The sequence below is a fragment of the Acipenser ruthenus genome, chromosome 40, assembly GCF_902713425.1.
Source record: "Acipenser ruthenus chromosome 40, fAciRut3.2 maternal haplotype, whole genome shotgun sequence".
Taxonomy (NCBI): domain Eukaryota; kingdom Metazoa; phylum Chordata; class Actinopteri; order Acipenseriformes; family Acipenseridae; genus Acipenser; species Acipenser ruthenus.
The window spans coordinates 10,156,162-10,173,178 of record NC_081228.1 but is presented as its reverse complement, the minus strand read 5'-3'; the positions used below and the strand labels follow the sequence as shown (position 1 = coordinate 10,173,178).

The window sequence follows — 17,017 nt, the reverse complement described above, 5'->3', positions numbered from 1 at the left end:
GCATTTTACTGCAGTATCAAATGGCAAAAACTACAAAGTAATACATTATAATTATATTGCTCTTTCTTGTATGTATGGAGAATAGGCCACCATATAAAAAAAAACTGTTAAGAAAGCAAGCTTATTTTTGAGCAGCTGGTTAAATATTCATATATAAAAAGGTAAAAATGCCTTGTGTAGAGATTCAATAGTCTGATTTCTAGGGCATCCCTTGGAGATTTGGGGAATTTTACTGCAAATGGTTTAGTTAATATTTATAAGGGAGAATATATGGAACAATCTGACATGCAGGAAGACAACAACAATAATAATTATAATTTCTTATTTAAACATTACATATTATTTATTTAGTTTTATTTTATTACGGTACATTTTAACCCTCCTCCCCCTTTTTTTCTTTTTGCGGTTTGTTTCAGATAACACTGGAAGCATGCGATGCTCTAAAACACATCTTAAATGCAAAGAAATGTCGAGATATCATTAGCGGAGGACATGAAATGTCAAACTTTTTCACGCATCTCGGTGAATCACAATTACCCATACACCTTGTATTTAGTGAACCTCACTTCGGAGTTTACTTTGTAAAATATGGAATCACAAACCAGTCAAAGTCTCTGTTTGATCGCAAAGTGTGGAGTGATGAAACACTTGAACATGCACTCAAAGAAGCAATGAAGTATGCTTTGGATTTTGGAATCAAAAAAGAGGATGAGTCCCAGGTGGAATACTGTGGAAAAGTTAAAATAGAGGCACGCGGAGAATATAACATAAAAGAAAAAAGGTGGCCTTTTCCCAACCATAAAGACTTTTGGATGATAATTGTCGGGAATTGGGTGGATAATGACAAAACATTTGTCCTGACAACATTTTACTTCGTAGAAACGCCAACACGTTCTTCAAGGAAAAAGAAAGAATCTGAAAGAGATGTTGATCAAATTTATATCAACTTTAAATAGCCAAGAGTTGACAATGTAAATGTTTAGGTCCCTGTGGCAAGTCTGTTTTGATTAATTAAAAACAGTTTGTTTATTTAAGCAGGAGATTTAGGCCTACCCATTGAGACAGAGGCCTCATTTACAACAGAGTCCCAGAAACAGTCTGAGATTCATTTAAATTGTTTTTTTTGCTTTAACTGTGTGAACAGTAAATACTAAATTGTTTTCATTTAAAAACAATTCAGGAATGAAAGCTTGGTGAATATGGCTTTAAATTACACAACAAACCAAAACGCCTGCCTTATTGTCATTTTTTTTTTTAAAGCCAAAAACCGTATTAAACTGCACACATGCCTCTTTAGTGACAGCTGGTTTCAGTTGGTTTGACATGGGTAATATGAGGTAGTCTGAGATTGGTGCTAATCACAGTCGAAGAAACCAGCTATCGCTGTAGAAAATATTATAATAGGTCCTGAAAATCTTGCTGTTAATTGCCATTTCAGCTTTTAAAATTGTTGTTAATTTTGTAACCCAGCCACTTTACTGAGTAACTAATTACCTGACTCTTTATCTCAGAACGCATGATTGTTAGAGATGAACTACCTCTGTAATTCCATTCTTAAATCACACACACATTACGGCATTATTGATGTAGCTGGAACTTGCTCTTTGCAATCAAGGGTGCTATGATTATGTCACTTTCTTGCATTTCAGCTGGTACAGGAAAAAAGTTATTTAGAAATAGTAACAGATAACTTGTATTACCTGTTATTGTGAGAATAATACATTAACTGTTTTTCATCATATTACTATGCTGTGTTTTTGTTTTGTGCAAATAAACATTGTTTTATGAATTATTTGTGGTGTATTTATTGCTAACTATTTTTTTCAGAGCACAATTTATACCAAAATTCAGTTTATACCACAAGTACTTTTTTTAAAAATAAATTGAAATACAATTTGTACATTTTTTTATATTAAAATTAATTTAATTCAGTGATTTTTTTTTTTTTTTTTTTTTTACCTGGTGAATCTGCACTTTTCATTACCAACAGACTGACCCGTATTCATTTTGAACCCTGTTTCTGGTGTGGGGGGAAAAAGATTTGATTTGTTTGAACATTTTTAGTTATAATTGTGGTAAAAGTCAGTGACAAATGGTTAAATGTCGTTTCTACCATACTTCACTGCTTCAATACGCAGCATTAAGTTTGCAATGCATTTTTCTATGCTAAACTTTAAACAGTGATTAATTAGGGTTCAGTAAATAATAATTAAGCCGGGGTGAGTAGCCCTGCAGATGAAGCTTGGTTGTATTTATTTTGCATGCATGTTTGTTTTAAATCCACTTTTAACATTAAGATAGTTTGATTGTCATACACGTGTATAACGAGAATAATCCATATGGTTTCAATATTGATAGACTAAGGGGTCATACACATTCCTTTTCAATTGTTATGAAAAGATAACACATTTTAACATAACTAATAGCACATCAAAATAATTCGCACGACAAATGCATGACAATGATACAAAATAATGCATTTATTAATTTCATTTTAATATCTGTACCACGAAAAACAAAAATATTCACAGTTCCAGGAGTTTAGAATTGTAACTTACCGCCCTTTCGTAAATAGGGTAGCAAGGTAAAGTTTACCACTATAATTATACTACCGAAGCGCAGGTCAGTCCTGAACTTCAGCAGCACATGTGCTGGTTTGGAATGTAACGGACACATTGAAAACCACTCCTGGTAAGCATGGAATTCTGCTTCTGTTTTTTTTTTTCACTTAAGTTGAATGTCAAAAACATATCACACATAAAGATGTATACCCACGCTTGTGCTTACTGTTATTAGGTTTTTATGTTTTAATGACTGTTTTTTTTAATAGTTTTGGTTTCACTTTGTCTCCATTTTTCCCCCTGTGGTGTGGGAAATCCCACCAAAATAATTCCTGGGCTTAACGCTGACTCAATCACGCGGAAACTTGTGAGTGTATTTTCCGTGATGACAATCGATATGCTGCTGAATATACATTGTTTAAACCTAATGCATTAATAAACTCACGCTTGGAACGGAGTGAATAAGACACAGTCTATTGTTGCTACAATTAGCCAATAATAAATTATGAGTTTCTCTATACAAACGTACAGCATTTTTTCCATGTTTAAAGTAATTACAGTATTATTTTCACTGGATAGTTTGAATGAGCAGTTTTTAGATGCACAGGGAAAAATGGGCCGATCCATGTTAAGTGGTTATTGTGCCTTTTGAAAGTAAAGCCGTTAGTGTTAAATTCTACAGTTTAGACTTTGTAACATATCTATCTATCAGAAAGAAAACTGTTTTCACTCGCAGCTATAGAAGCTGTTTCCCAGTTGATGGAACACAATATTTACTTCCAAATGTAGCTTGTATAAATTAAGATGTGTTAAATCACAATTCATATACATTTGTTAAAGTTAAACATTGTTTCTATTTAAAAATTTTAATTAACTCAGATACAGCTATTAAATAGATAGAATTATTTAGCATTAATTTACAGGTTGTTCTGTTAAATAACAGCTAAATGCATTACTGTTTGTCGATAAAATTGCAGTTTCATCAGTTTTAAAAGGTTGTTTATCTTTAAACGAATTTATCATTTTGTAAATTTTATTTGTCCATAGTTAAGGTAGGGCCTATGTTTCCATAAAATGCCTACTTTTGTGTTTGCTAATTGTCTGTGCAGTTTTTCAGTACCAATCAATGATAATGAGAAAGCTTCTCCTGACGATCTGAAAACTCCTCTGTGCATTTTACACAGGGTAAAGAAGATTACATAGTATTCCTTTCGTAAGTAAAGAAGTGACAGCATTTCATTTGATCAGTAAAGGAATACATTTGAATCTTATTACACCTTATATGTCTCGGCCTATACTGTTGACTCCAAAAAATACACTCACTCCTCTTGCTTAATCGTAACAAGTTGTACGTGTTTTTTTAAACTATCTATGTCATTGCGTAAGAAAGCCCTGTATTTTCTAATTAAATAATTTTATTACCTGGAGGTTGGTTTGAAAATTGTACTTTTAAGAGGCTAGTAATTAATATGCAGAACTGCCAGCAGATATGGAAGAACTATTTCTACAATTGAAAAACAGCATCTTACCTCGCAATGGATAAAGCATTCATAGACTGTTCCCATTCAGTTGAACAGGTTTTGCAGCAAATCTACGACTTGCAGCAGCCTCAGAGCAAACGCCTGCAGGGATACTCTCCACCACACACTTTGTAGTGATCTGCCCTAAAGCAGCCTCAACATTTGTATAATTTATCCCTCTTCAGCCCTCTTGACCGGTCCTCTTTGTCACTGGTCATGGAACCTCTCTGTCGTCTAATTTGGATTTCAGTCTCCAATCGTTATTATTCAAGACATCGCTTTCCCGGTACTCACAATAACACGGACGATGCTTTAGCTCGAATATAGATATCCAGCTTCCATTACAGTCTGCAGCTCATCCAACTCCTCTGGAAGCGCTGCAGTCAAATCATCTATTCAACTAAATCTCTCCTTTTTGTAATCTCTTGGATTCAGCCCAGGATATATGGCATCTACTGTCACCCTTCAACTAGATCATCCTATGCCACTGGCTGGAGTACTTTTCTCAACAATTTCTGAACTAAAATAGGATTTCCTCAACCCCTTTCAGTCAAGATTGGTCGGACATTTATGGGGTCATCTTTGGTCAAAGAAACCAAAACTTTTCTTTTGCGAAAACATTATCTGCAGTTCATATTATCAATAAAGGCTCTTCCAGTTCACCGGTTATTATGGAATCACTGCGGCAGTTAATATGGATTTCAGTATCAAATAAATAACTTTCTAATCCAAGTGTGCCAGATACCGGGCATTTATAATAATGCAGCTGATGCTCTTTCTAGTTTCCAGATTTCAGTCTCTGCCAACTCCATCAGTGACACCCCAGTTCAACCAACTAATTTTCAACTGAACCTAACTATGGGCGGACTACTTGTATCAGGCATTGGTTTTCTTCACGTCTGTACACTGTGGTGTCCAGAGCAGGTCTTCCTTGACAATTCAGCACTGCTCATTAATTCAAAATAGAGGCAGCCACATCAGCTGCAAAAGCAAATATCAACCAGCATCTAATCAAAAATATGGGTCGCTGTTCCTCATCAGCATTCAATGTATGTTCATTCTTAATCATCCGAAATAACATCTGCCCATCACAGTCCATTGCTAGTATGTCCAGAGTGGGGATGACCTGTTTGAGAGTCTGTAAGGTATGAGCATTTGTGACGTGTGTTTATTCAAACTGAAGCAGGATTTGGAACCCCAGTAAAAGTGATTGGCAGAGAGATGGAACTTGCCCTAATGTACAAGTACTGCACTGAATGAAAATAAATTATATTCATAAAAGGGGAATATTTGTATGTTTTGTGATTCAGTGCTTACTTTGCCAGGTTACTGCTGAACAAGACTGAATCTTGAAGTTAAGAAGTTGAGAAGTTAACCCTATAGCCCAGTGGTTTTTAAACTGGGGGCATGGACTATTACCTGGGGGGTTGGGGCATTAGAGGGTTAAAGATTGTTACATCTTAACCTAGGTTATACTGTATAATGGACAGAATTTATTTGGGCTTTATTGGAGGTTTTGATTGGATCGCCAATCAGAGGGTTGCCTACAGTGCTCGTAGCGATCCCGCCCTCTGGCAGACTGGTGTGCAGAACAAGTTAAATAAGCACTGGACGAGGGAAATAATGTGCCAGATGCCAAATTGTATATGAGAGTGGCAGTGATGAAGCCAATTTGCTTGAAAACATTGAAAGTAGGCCGGACATTTCCATCAAAGGATTTAAAAAATGTGGAATTGATCTGAAGCGATGAAAAACCCAGAGGCAATGTAAACTGCACCTGCTATTGTAGTAGGACTGTTCTTGTTTACGTTTTTTTTTCCTTTTCTGAAATGCAGGTAATTGTTTTAGAAAATTAATAAATAAATAAACTTAAATATTGCAAACTGGAACTCAAAACAAACATGGACCGGTCCACAATAAGCTACTGATACTGCTATGTGTCCTCATCTATTCAAACACAACTTCATGTGTATCGTCCTCCTCCTGCTCCTCATTTTCCTCATCTTCATTTCTATAGCCATCAGGTGTGCTGGTATTCATAAGTATGAGCTCCCGTGCAGCTTCTGCTATTCCTCCACTCTTTGTACAGTGCATTAGATCCGGGTCAGCAGTCGGTATTCCACAAGTTTCAAATGATTTCACAATGATGTCGCGGCACTACATTTCCCATGCTGGTTTTTTATCCACTCCACCATGAAGCCGTGTAGGAGCTCGGGGATTTCTGTGTGCTGTTAAATCGTGTGCACGCTCAGGTAGTTGTAGCCACTCCTTATAGAGTTCAAAATACTTTGATTTAAATGGAGCATTCCAAGAAACATCAGCTGGCTGGACCAACTTTGTACAGCCACCAGGAATGCAAGCTTTTTTAGTTTTTGCCTCCTGGAGAGTTTCACATACCTCCTCCATTAGATGACCTCGATATGCATCCCATACAAGAAGTCTTGTTTGAAAGCTAAACCTTCCCCAAACATGTTGAATCCACGATTTCCTTGTAAGGAGTCATCCATCCATTCTGAGAAAATTCAGTTGTCACTCCCGGAGCATCCCTCAGCTCTGCTGGCATGCGTTTCCATTTAAAGACAACAAACGGTGGAAGCTTGCGGCCATCAGCCAATGGGTACTTGCTTAACCCCACAAAACCCGACTGTGGACTCACCCGGCATGTCCGTCTCGTCCATCTCTCCGATATCTGAGAGATGAGCTGTAAATGTTAACAAACTGTGCTACCTTCTCCTGTGAGATGTTCATTTTGATCAATTTAAAATAAACGCCGTGGTGCCAGATTGAAGTAATACGATGTGTGTGTGTGTGTATATATATCTCTTTCTTTCACTCTCATATATATATATATATATATATATATATATATATATATATATATATATATATATATATATATATAATTAGTGCCATGAAAAAGTATTTGCCCCCGTCTGATTTTTTGCATATTTGACACTGAATGTTATCAGATCTTCAACCAAAATCTAATATTAGATAAAAGGGACCCTCAGTGAACAAGTAATACAACATTTTGATACTTATTTAATTTATTTATTAAAGAAAGTTATGCAACACCCAATGCCCCCATGTGAAAAAGTAATCGCCACCTTTAGCAGCAATAACTGCAACCAAACGCTTCCTGTAGTTATTGATCAGTCTCTCACAGCGCCGTGGAGGAATTTAAGGCCCACTCTTTCATGCAGAACTGCTTCAACTCAGTGACATTGTGGGTTTTCGAGCATAAACTGCTAGATTCAACATCTCAATGGGGTTTAGGTCTGGACTTTGACTAGGCCATTCCAAAACTTAAAATTTCTTGTTCTTCAACCATTCTGATGTAGACTTGCTTGTGTGTTTCGGATCATTGTCTTGCTGCATGACCCAGCTGCACCATGACACTACCACCACCATGCTTGACCGTTGGTATGAGGTTCTTACTGTGGAATGCAGTGTTTGGTTTTCGCCAGACATAACGGGGGCCCATGTCGGCCAGAAAGTTCCACATTTAACTCATCTGTCCATAGAACATTGTTCCAGAACTCTTGAGGATCATCTAGGTGCTTTTTGGCAAACTTGAGACAAGCATTCATGTTCTTCTTAGTGAGCAATGGTTTCCGCCTTGCTACTCTGCCATGAATCCCATTTTTGCCCAGTGTCTTTCTGATGGTGGAGTCATGAACACTGACCTTAGCCGAGGTGAGAGAGACCTGCATATCCCTGGATGTTGTTCTAGGGTTCTTTGTGATTTCCTGGACGATTTTACGCCTTGCTCTTGGAGAGATTTTGGCAGGACGGCCACTCCTGGGAAGATTCACTACTGTCCCAAACTTTCTCCATTTGGAAAATATGGCTCTGACTGTGGTTTGGTGGAGCCCCAGAGCCTTAGAAATGGCTTTGTAACCCTTTCCAGACTGATAGGCATCAACAACTTTTTTCCTGGAGGTCTTCAGGAATTTCTTTTGTTTGTGGCATGATGTGCCTCTAGAACCTGTGTGCTGATAACTTCACTCTGATGGTAAGGGTAACTTTTGGTGTAATTTTTTTTCTCAGACTCCCTCTATACTACTGCATCCCACAAACAAATCTGACCAAATACAATGTGAAAAATGTGCAAAAATGCATTAAATCAGACAGGGGGCAAATACTTTTTCATGGCACTGTATATACACAGTCCCGAACAGAATTACCAAGTTGCTGCAGCTCTTAAAATTGGAAAACAAGAAAACAGTAAAAAAATAATTAATCTAAAGTCAGAAAAAAAAGATTGGCCAGATCTCACCAGGTGTGGAGAATCCGGCCCACCCAAAGCAAAAACCAGAACAACTCCAACAAAAAACAACCAAAATGTACTTCAGGTAATCCAAAAAAAGGAAAATGTCAGCAAACTATTCTTTAGAACTAGTTTAAGTACTTTCAATACTTTTTTTTATCAAAGGACCTAGTAGCCTTTTTTTAAGTATATGATGTGGGCAGAGCAGCCAGCAAACCAAACTCAGAACAAACACATGTAATGTCTGGTGCCTTTTTTGTATTAATTGACCTGTTAGTTTTAACCTATTAAGTACATTTCCACGTGGTGTCTCCTCATCTTTTGCCATTTCAGAATATCTTCTGTGTATCTGTGGGAATTCCTATTTTTAGCTAAACCACGGCCACTTTGAATCCTGCGCGCCCTGAAACGTGTACCTGAGCTCCAGATTATTATTATTATTATTATTTATTTCTTCGCAGACGCCCTTATCCAGGGCGACTTACAATTGTTACAAGATATCACATTATACATTATTTCACATTATACAGATATCACATTATTTTTACATACAATTACCCATTTATACAGTTGGGTTTTTACTGGAGCAATCTAGGTAAAGTACCTTGCTCAAGGGTACAACAGCAGTGTTCCCCACTGGGGATTGAACCCACAACCCTCCGGTCAAGAGTCCAGAGCCCTAACCACTACTCCACACTGCTGCCCCAGATGTGAGCCCGCTTTTCTCACTCTCGTTCCAGAATGTGAATAGCAGCTCTGACCCTGCGTAAACCCTTCTGCACCTGTGGAAATACCGTCTCAGTCCTTTGAGAATAGGCCCCTTAAAGATCATTTGGAATAAAAACCTGAATACCTCAAGGACCATTCCCATAATTAAACATATGTCACTTTGCTAATTGATCAATAACTTAAATGTGTTTCCAATCTTTAGATATTGGTTATTTAGGGTGAGCTACAAAACTAACTGGAGTGTTGCCCTCCAGGACCAGGGTTGCCTACCCCTGTTCTAGATGAAGCACTTTAAAATCAATAATATTATTATTATTATTATTTATTTCTTAGCAGACGCCCTTTTCCAGGGCGACTTACAATCATAAGCAAAAACATTTCAAGCGTTACAATACAAGTAATACAATAAGAGCAAGAAATACAATAACTTTTGTTCAAGCAAAGTACAAGTTTGACAAACCACAATTCAATAATACAGCAGGTAATAGTGATAGTTATATCAGGATATGATTAAATAGTGATAGTTACATCAGGATGTGATTAAATAGTGATAGTTACATCAGGATGTGATTAAATACAAAGTACTACAGGTTAAAAACTTGGCAGATTACAGTATTCTGAAGTACAGGATTAAATGCAGTAAAATAGGGGGCAGATAAGACCAAAATAAAGCACATTTACATGAAGGGTGATAGTGTCCCAGGATACAAACAGAGGAGTTCTACAGGTGCTGTTTAAAGAGGTGAGTCTTAAGGAGGCGCCGGAATGTGGTCAGGGACTGGGCAGTCCTGACATAATAATGTCTGACAATGAGTTAGAACATATTATTGTTACATTATATTAAACAGTCAAACCTATTTCGTGAATGCTTTACCTAAACTTACTGAAACATTAAAAAGTAACAGGACACCAATATATTGTGCAAGTATTTTATAGATATCAATTTCATTGTACACATTCCTTTCCCCAGTCTCACTTTAAAGTCTACATGTAAGTCCGCTTGTAAATTCTGTGTGTCTGCTTTAAATGAGGAAGTATGAACTAGAAAAACACACACTTTTGTGGTCATGGGGCTAGCAGGCTACAGCCCACGAAGTGTCATAAGTTCAAGTCTGCTTCTGAAAAGTCACGTACCATGAGCTGTGTCTTCTGTTTGTTGTTAACACTACATTATTATTATTATTATTACTACATGCAGAAATACTGACACCGCGACCATTATTCTTACATGCCTGCTTTAATCAGTTGACAGTGGTTATATTACTTTAAAACAATACACATAAATGATGTAAAGTTTGTAGTATTAGAACAGCTAAAATTAGACAATGCGACATATAGAAGAATAAAAGAAAGTAACTGGATAAATAGACTGAACACGATTATGCCAGCGGAACTCAACAGAAAAGAATGAACTATTTAACTTCAATAAATATATAAGTATATATATATATAAGTAATACATTAAAAATGATCTAGACAGCATTCAGAACTGGGCAGACACATGGCAAATAACATTTAATAGAGAAAAGTGTAAAGTACTGCAAGGAATAGGAATAGAAAAAAATGCACACAGCAAGGAAATATATTTGTCTTTATATACATACAATATCAATATATCATTACAAACATCACCGTAATAAACAATAAAGTGATGTGTATTCAAAAAAAAAATTATAGCAGAATTTAGCCGTACATTGTAACGTAGAATGGAGTCCTGCATCGGCAAAAGCGGGTCGGGTTCGGGTCAGAATGAACTTTTTTGCGGTTTGCGGTTCGAGTGCGGGTGAAAAAAAAAAAATCGGGTCTGAATTTGAATCACCCTAATCATCAAGTTCTGTCCTTTCAACGTACTTGTTTGTAACTCGTTCCCAAATAATGTACTAGACGGTAACTGTACCGGTATTTCCAGCACTAAAGCAGGAGCCGGTTGGGGAGGACTAAGCAGTGTTGTTCTTGCTTGTTTGATACGTCGCAAGTTCCTTTTATCACGTCTGCTTGGTGATATTAAAAATGTTTGTGAACGAGGTAAAACAAAAGATAGCGCAAGGTATATATCATGTAGTGGATACTAGCTCGAGAGCTAAATCACAAGTGTGGAATTATTTCAGAATCATAGCGAATAATAAACGCATGAACGGATTCATTGCTTGTAAAACCTGTCATTATGTCTTTGTAAACGACAGCCACAAAAATCTCTGTGAAAGCACAGGTGCAGCTCCCTTTCAATTGCTAGCACGAAAGAGAGAGACTGGTATTTTATAGTAAAGTAAGTAGAGGTAGTTAATGTTAAAATATATTTTAGACCACTAGAGAAGGCTACCACACTGTATAGCCTTGTGTAAACTGAATCTGTGGAGAATGGTAGATATCTGTGTGTGAATGTGAGAGCGTGAGAGAGTCCGTTGATGCAGGCAGTAGGTAAAGGACAAACACTTGCGGGTTTGGGTCGGGTTGCAGGTCTTATTAAAGCGGGTCGGGTCGCGGGTAAGAAGACTGTGTTGCGGCGGGTTCGGGTCGGTCATGTAGTAGCGAAAGTGGGTCGGAAGTTGGTTGTAAAAATCGGACCTGCGCAGGACTCTAATGTAGAACGAGGTCCACTTGCTGTACAGATTTTCTTCGCTGTGGACAAGAGAGAAGATAATCATTATAATAGTAGCAATAACAATAGCAATGCATGGAACACAGTTCAGACATCTAAAAGAAGCCTAACAAAAGTGCATCTCAAACATTTAATGAAGTTTTATCAAGTGAATGAAGACTATTTGGTTAAAAGTACTTCTAGGTCCCTTGTAGTTTTTATATCGTACTGTTTTAAAAATATTTATTATTGAGTACCATTGAAATAATCTCTTATTTCAAGTTACTTCACTGAGCCAACTTATGAATAACACTTACTGTGTAGCAGACTTTAACAGTACATTAAAAATAGGAATGCAATTTTCCTATCTTAATGTACAGTACCTTGTTGTAATATAAAATGGCTAGTGTCCAAGTTCAGCGTTACACCCATATTTATTTTGGGAGAAAGCCCTACCAATTTTAACTAAACACACCCCAACAATAAAAAAAAACACCATTAGGTAGGTTCTCCAGTAGTCCTGAGATAATTAAATTATCATGTAAAGTCTGGTTGGGGCAGGCTGTCACATAGTTTTGGGTGTGGTTATCACATGCAAATCCTATAGGAAGAAGTCTTATATTTTTATTTCTACTTTTTTTCATCAAAATGTGGGATATGTCACCATATAATGCTTATTTAAATCATTTACTGTTTGTCCTCTGGTTCTGTGGAGGCTGTGGTATTATTTTGTAGCATGGGGCAACATTTCAAATATATAGAGGTCTGTACTTTATGTTCACATAAAGTAAAAAATACAACTTTGTCATTGTAGACAGCAGAAACTTTATTTTTTTTTAAAAATGTTGCATTATTGCCTACTGTAAAAGTAACATATGTTGTGACACCCAACCCCAGTATGGGGCAGGTTGTAACAGGTGACCGGCGCATTTTCAATCGTCTAAATAACATATTTTATAAATTTATGCTGAAATAAAAAAAAAAACATCAATTTGTACGTGAAGAGTTATTCTTCAATATTGCGAGGAACAGAACCTCGCAGCATGTCACCAGATTGAGGAAAATAATAAAGAGTAAAAAGTGTGACAACCAGCCCCGGTCTCCCCTAACTCTACAGGTTAATAACAGAGTAATGTATAAACATCATTCAAAAATAAAATAAACAGTTGTATGGATTATTTGTTTAACCATTCTGATTATGTGTATACCATGTGTTTAAATGGTAATAGCTGATCTATTTTTTAAATCTGGCTTTTTGTACATTTAACATGTTTTGACTAGATGACAATATAAAGAACATTAGTTGTATGATCTGCAATAAATACACCGATGTTTAATTTTTAAACTATTATTGTGTTATTATATACTGTTATTTTAACGGCTTCAGAGTTGTTGCGACGTCAGTTAAAAAAAAAAAAAAAAAAAAAAAATCACTGTGGAAATCTGGACAGTGAAATACTCTCACAGAACCAAACTCGAACTGGACACAACTAACAAAAATAGTAAAATCTATTCATTGTTTTCTTAAATGACTTTGTTTAATGCTGACAGTAGGAGACCGTGCAGAATTGGGTGTACTGCATTATTCTCCTACTGTAGGAGAATATGTATTACCGTAAAACTTCAATTAAACACCTCCGACGTTTATTTACAATAGTTGCCAGCAGACGCAGCGCATATTGGAGACAGGCGATTATTTGAAGTTTTACGTAAATTAAATTAACAAAGTGCTCCCTCAGTGCTTTCTTCCACAGCAATGTGTAAGAATCTTAAACATGTTATATTAAAAAACCAGAGCTTCAATAGCTTCCATCTTTCAACATGCCTTGCATCTGGTTCACAGACATATAAATGAGTCAAAATCTAAACATACTTACAAGGAGGTCCAAGAACCGCTTTTCTCTTTGTGGTCTTTACCCTTGGACTGCCTTTGTTTGGTACTTTCAGTACATCCAGGTTATCTGATTAGAAACAATGTTAATCACAATCCAGTGCATAAGAAGTGTTACTAGCTAGGGAAACGGGATCATCTTTGTAGCGCTGATTCTGTATTTTTTACAGCCGTGATGGGTTATGTACAATCTAAGATTTATTATACTATACTCCTGCCTTGTTTTTGTCGTTCTATGTGTTTTTGCTTTTGTATTTCTTGCTTTGTGTTATTAATGTTTGTCAATGATTTTTATTCACGTGAAGCGCTTTGCGGCAATTTTTATTGTGGAAGGTGCTATATTAAATACATATTATAATATTTATAATACAGAATAGTAAACAAGCATGTCTGACATGCAGTGAATGCGTGGTTTTAGTTTATAATACTGTATACATGTTTTTTTTCTTCTATTAATAAAATGCTCAATCTACACTGTCTATCCTAGACTGAATACAATGTAAATACATATTTGGCATTCACCTCGCTCACCGTTTCTCTCTTCTTTGTTCAGATATTTCTTCCAGCAGTCATTAACAAATTGAAGAAAGTTTTCTTTTTTTATTGTGTTTTCAAATAATCCTTCATCTGCAAACAAGATCAGATTATTTTGTCCAGTGCTCTGATCCTTGGGGAATATGACCCCTGCACCATAATCGTAAGAAAAATCGGTTTCTTCTTGAAGATGGTTTTAGGAACGTTTCGGCTGAGGTCTTATTGAAGCTGTACAAAAAAACAGCAACGGCACGAGGAATCTTTTTCCACTCATCGTGAAAATCAATCTCCCCTTCTTCATCCCAGCTGCATTCAGCATTCTGTAGAAACTCTAAACCCATTTCATCTAGTGGTTTTAGTCTACGTCTCTACCTCGGAGTACAACAGCAAATCTGTTCTGGCAAAATATCATTCTCTATTAGTCAATCAAAAGGGGGTATGGCAACATAACGTAATCAATCTGACCCTGCCCCTGCACCAAATAAATAGACAATGTCATTGTGACAATGAAATAATGTTTTCATTGTTGCAGTTGCTATGTCACCTACACAGGTAAGGAGCCTTATTTTAAAATTGCATTTTACTGCACAATTCTACGACAAAAACTACAAACAGTAGTAAATTTTAATTCTTGTATGTATGGAGGAAAGGCCACCACAGGCTTCCATATTGGGGGGGGGGGGGGGGGGGGGGGGGGGGGGGGAAGCAGCTTATTATTGAAAAGCAGGTTAAATATTCACACACAAAAAGTACAAAATGCCTTATGAAGAGATTCTACAGTCTGATTCCTAGGACATCCCATGGGGATTTGAGGACTCTGGTAATGTCTCCATTTATACTGCAAATATTTTCAATAGACTTTTTAATTAATATTTATAAGGGAGAATATATGGAACTCTTACCAAATATTGATGAAATAAGCAGATATGCAGGATGACAACAACAATAATATGTTGTTGTTGTTGTTGTTGTGACATTGGAAACATTTATTATATTTAACCCTCACTTTTTTTCAATAGACTTTTTGTTAATATTTATAAGGGAGACTATATAGAACAAGCAGACATGCAGGAAGACAATAACATAATACATTATTATTATTATTATTATTATTATTATTATTATTATTGTTTACAACATTTTATTACATTTAACCCTCCTCCCCCTTTTTTTCTTTTTGCGGTTTGTTTCAGATAACACTGGAAGCATACGATGCTCTAAAACACATCTTAAATGCAAAGAAATGTCGAGATATCATTAGCGGAGGACATGAAATGTCAAACTTTTTCACGCATCTCGGTAAATCACATTTACCCATACACCTTGTATTTAGTGAACCTCACTTCGGAGTTTACTTTGTAAAATATGGAACCACAAACCAGTCAAAGTCTCTGTTTGATCGCAAAGTGTGGAGTGATGAAGCACTTGAACATGCACTCAAAGAAGCAATGCAGTATGCTTTGGATTTTGGAAACAAAAAAGAGGATGAGTCCCAGGTGGAATACTGTGGAAAAGTTCAAATAGAGGCACGCGGAGAATATAACATAAAAGAAAAAAGGTGGCCTTTATTCAACAGTAAAGACTTTTGGATGAAAATTGTCGGGGAAATGGGAAGATAAGGACAAAACATTTGTCCTGACAACATTTTACTTCATAGAAAAGCCAACACGTTCTTCAAGGAAAAAGAAAGAATCTGAAAGAGATGTTGATCAAATTTACGTCAACTTTCAATATCCGAGACGTTAAGACTCACAACCAAACTATCCTGTTGACAGTGTAAATATTTAGGTCCTGGTTGGCAAGTCTGTTTTAATTAAATACCTGAGAATGCACCCATTGAGACTGAGGCCTCATTTACAAGGTGGTCCTGTCTGATATTCATTAAACTGTAACAGACTGTTTTGTTTTTTCTTTAACAGTGTGAACAGTAAAAACAATTCAGGAGTCAAAGCTTGGTGAATATGGTCTTAAATTAAAACAATCCAAAATGCCTTACTGTAATTCCCAAGATTATTAAACCACACATGCCCATTAGTGACAGCTGGTTTTGGTTGGTTTCACATGGGTAATGAGATTGGTGCTAATCACAGTCTATGAAACCAGCTACCACTGTAGAAAATATTATAATAGGTCCTCTGAAATGTTTTTTTTTTCTTCATTTTTTAATCTGCCACTTTGCTGATACTCGTTTGTAGTTTTCTCAGAATAAATTATTGTTATAGTTGAACTACCTTTTTGATTTGAGATCCTATGTGTTCAGGTCAAAAATGCTGTTCACAATCTTTCCAGGACTCGCTGGTATCGCTCAGCAAGATTGCCAGCTGACCTTGCGTTGTTCCACACTCTCCATCTCATCCATTCTCCCTGTGTAGTAGAAAATGGCACATGGCAGAGTATTAGCTACCTGCATAATGAAAAAGTACAAGTTACTTGTACTTTTCCAAGACCTGTTGTTTTTTCTACCATGTAGACTTTAGCAAAACAATTACTATATAAAGAATTGTCTAGTTGTCTAGTAAAAAGAAGTAACCGCAAACTGCCAGACACTGCAGTTTTAGGGAACTGTAGCTGTTAAAATAGAACAATAGGATGAGTGTACGTGACTTTCCACACAAACACCCAACCATCTACCCTGTGATTAAGTTTGCTTTTGTCCCAGTGACAACGTAGACATAATTACGCACTATTATGGGATGCTCTTATGCTGTTCAAAGAGCACCTGTAGAACTCCTCTGTTTGTATCCTGGGACACTATCACCCTTCATGTAAATGTGCTTTATTTTGCTGTTATCAGCCCCTATTTTACTGCATTTAATCCTGTACTTCAGAATACTGTAATCTGCCAAGTTTTTAACCTGTAGGACTTTGTATTTAATCACATCCTGATGTAACTATCACTATTTAATCATATCCTGATGTAACTATCACTATTAC

At 36.4% G+C, this 17,017-nt stretch overlaps 1 long non-coding RNA gene across 2 annotated transcripts; it reads right to left on the bottom strand.

Annotated features, from left to right (window-relative positions):
* Positions 1-8,715: 8,715 nt before the first annotated feature.
* Positions 8,716-16,736, bottom strand: LOC117417140 (uncharacterized). 2 transcript variants are annotated; one of them, XR_009311248.1, is made up of 4 exons: positions 16,315-16,736; positions 14,072-14,480; positions 13,536-13,619; positions 8,716-11,699 (listed from the first exon to the last, which is right to left on the bottom strand). It is a non-coding gene; the product is annotated as an uncharacterized LOC117417140 (long non-coding RNA). The 2 variants fall into 2 exon arrangements; XR_009311249.1 differs by having other exon boundaries at positions 14,081-14,480.
* Between the last annotated feature and the right edge of the window lie 281 nt (positions 16,737-17,017).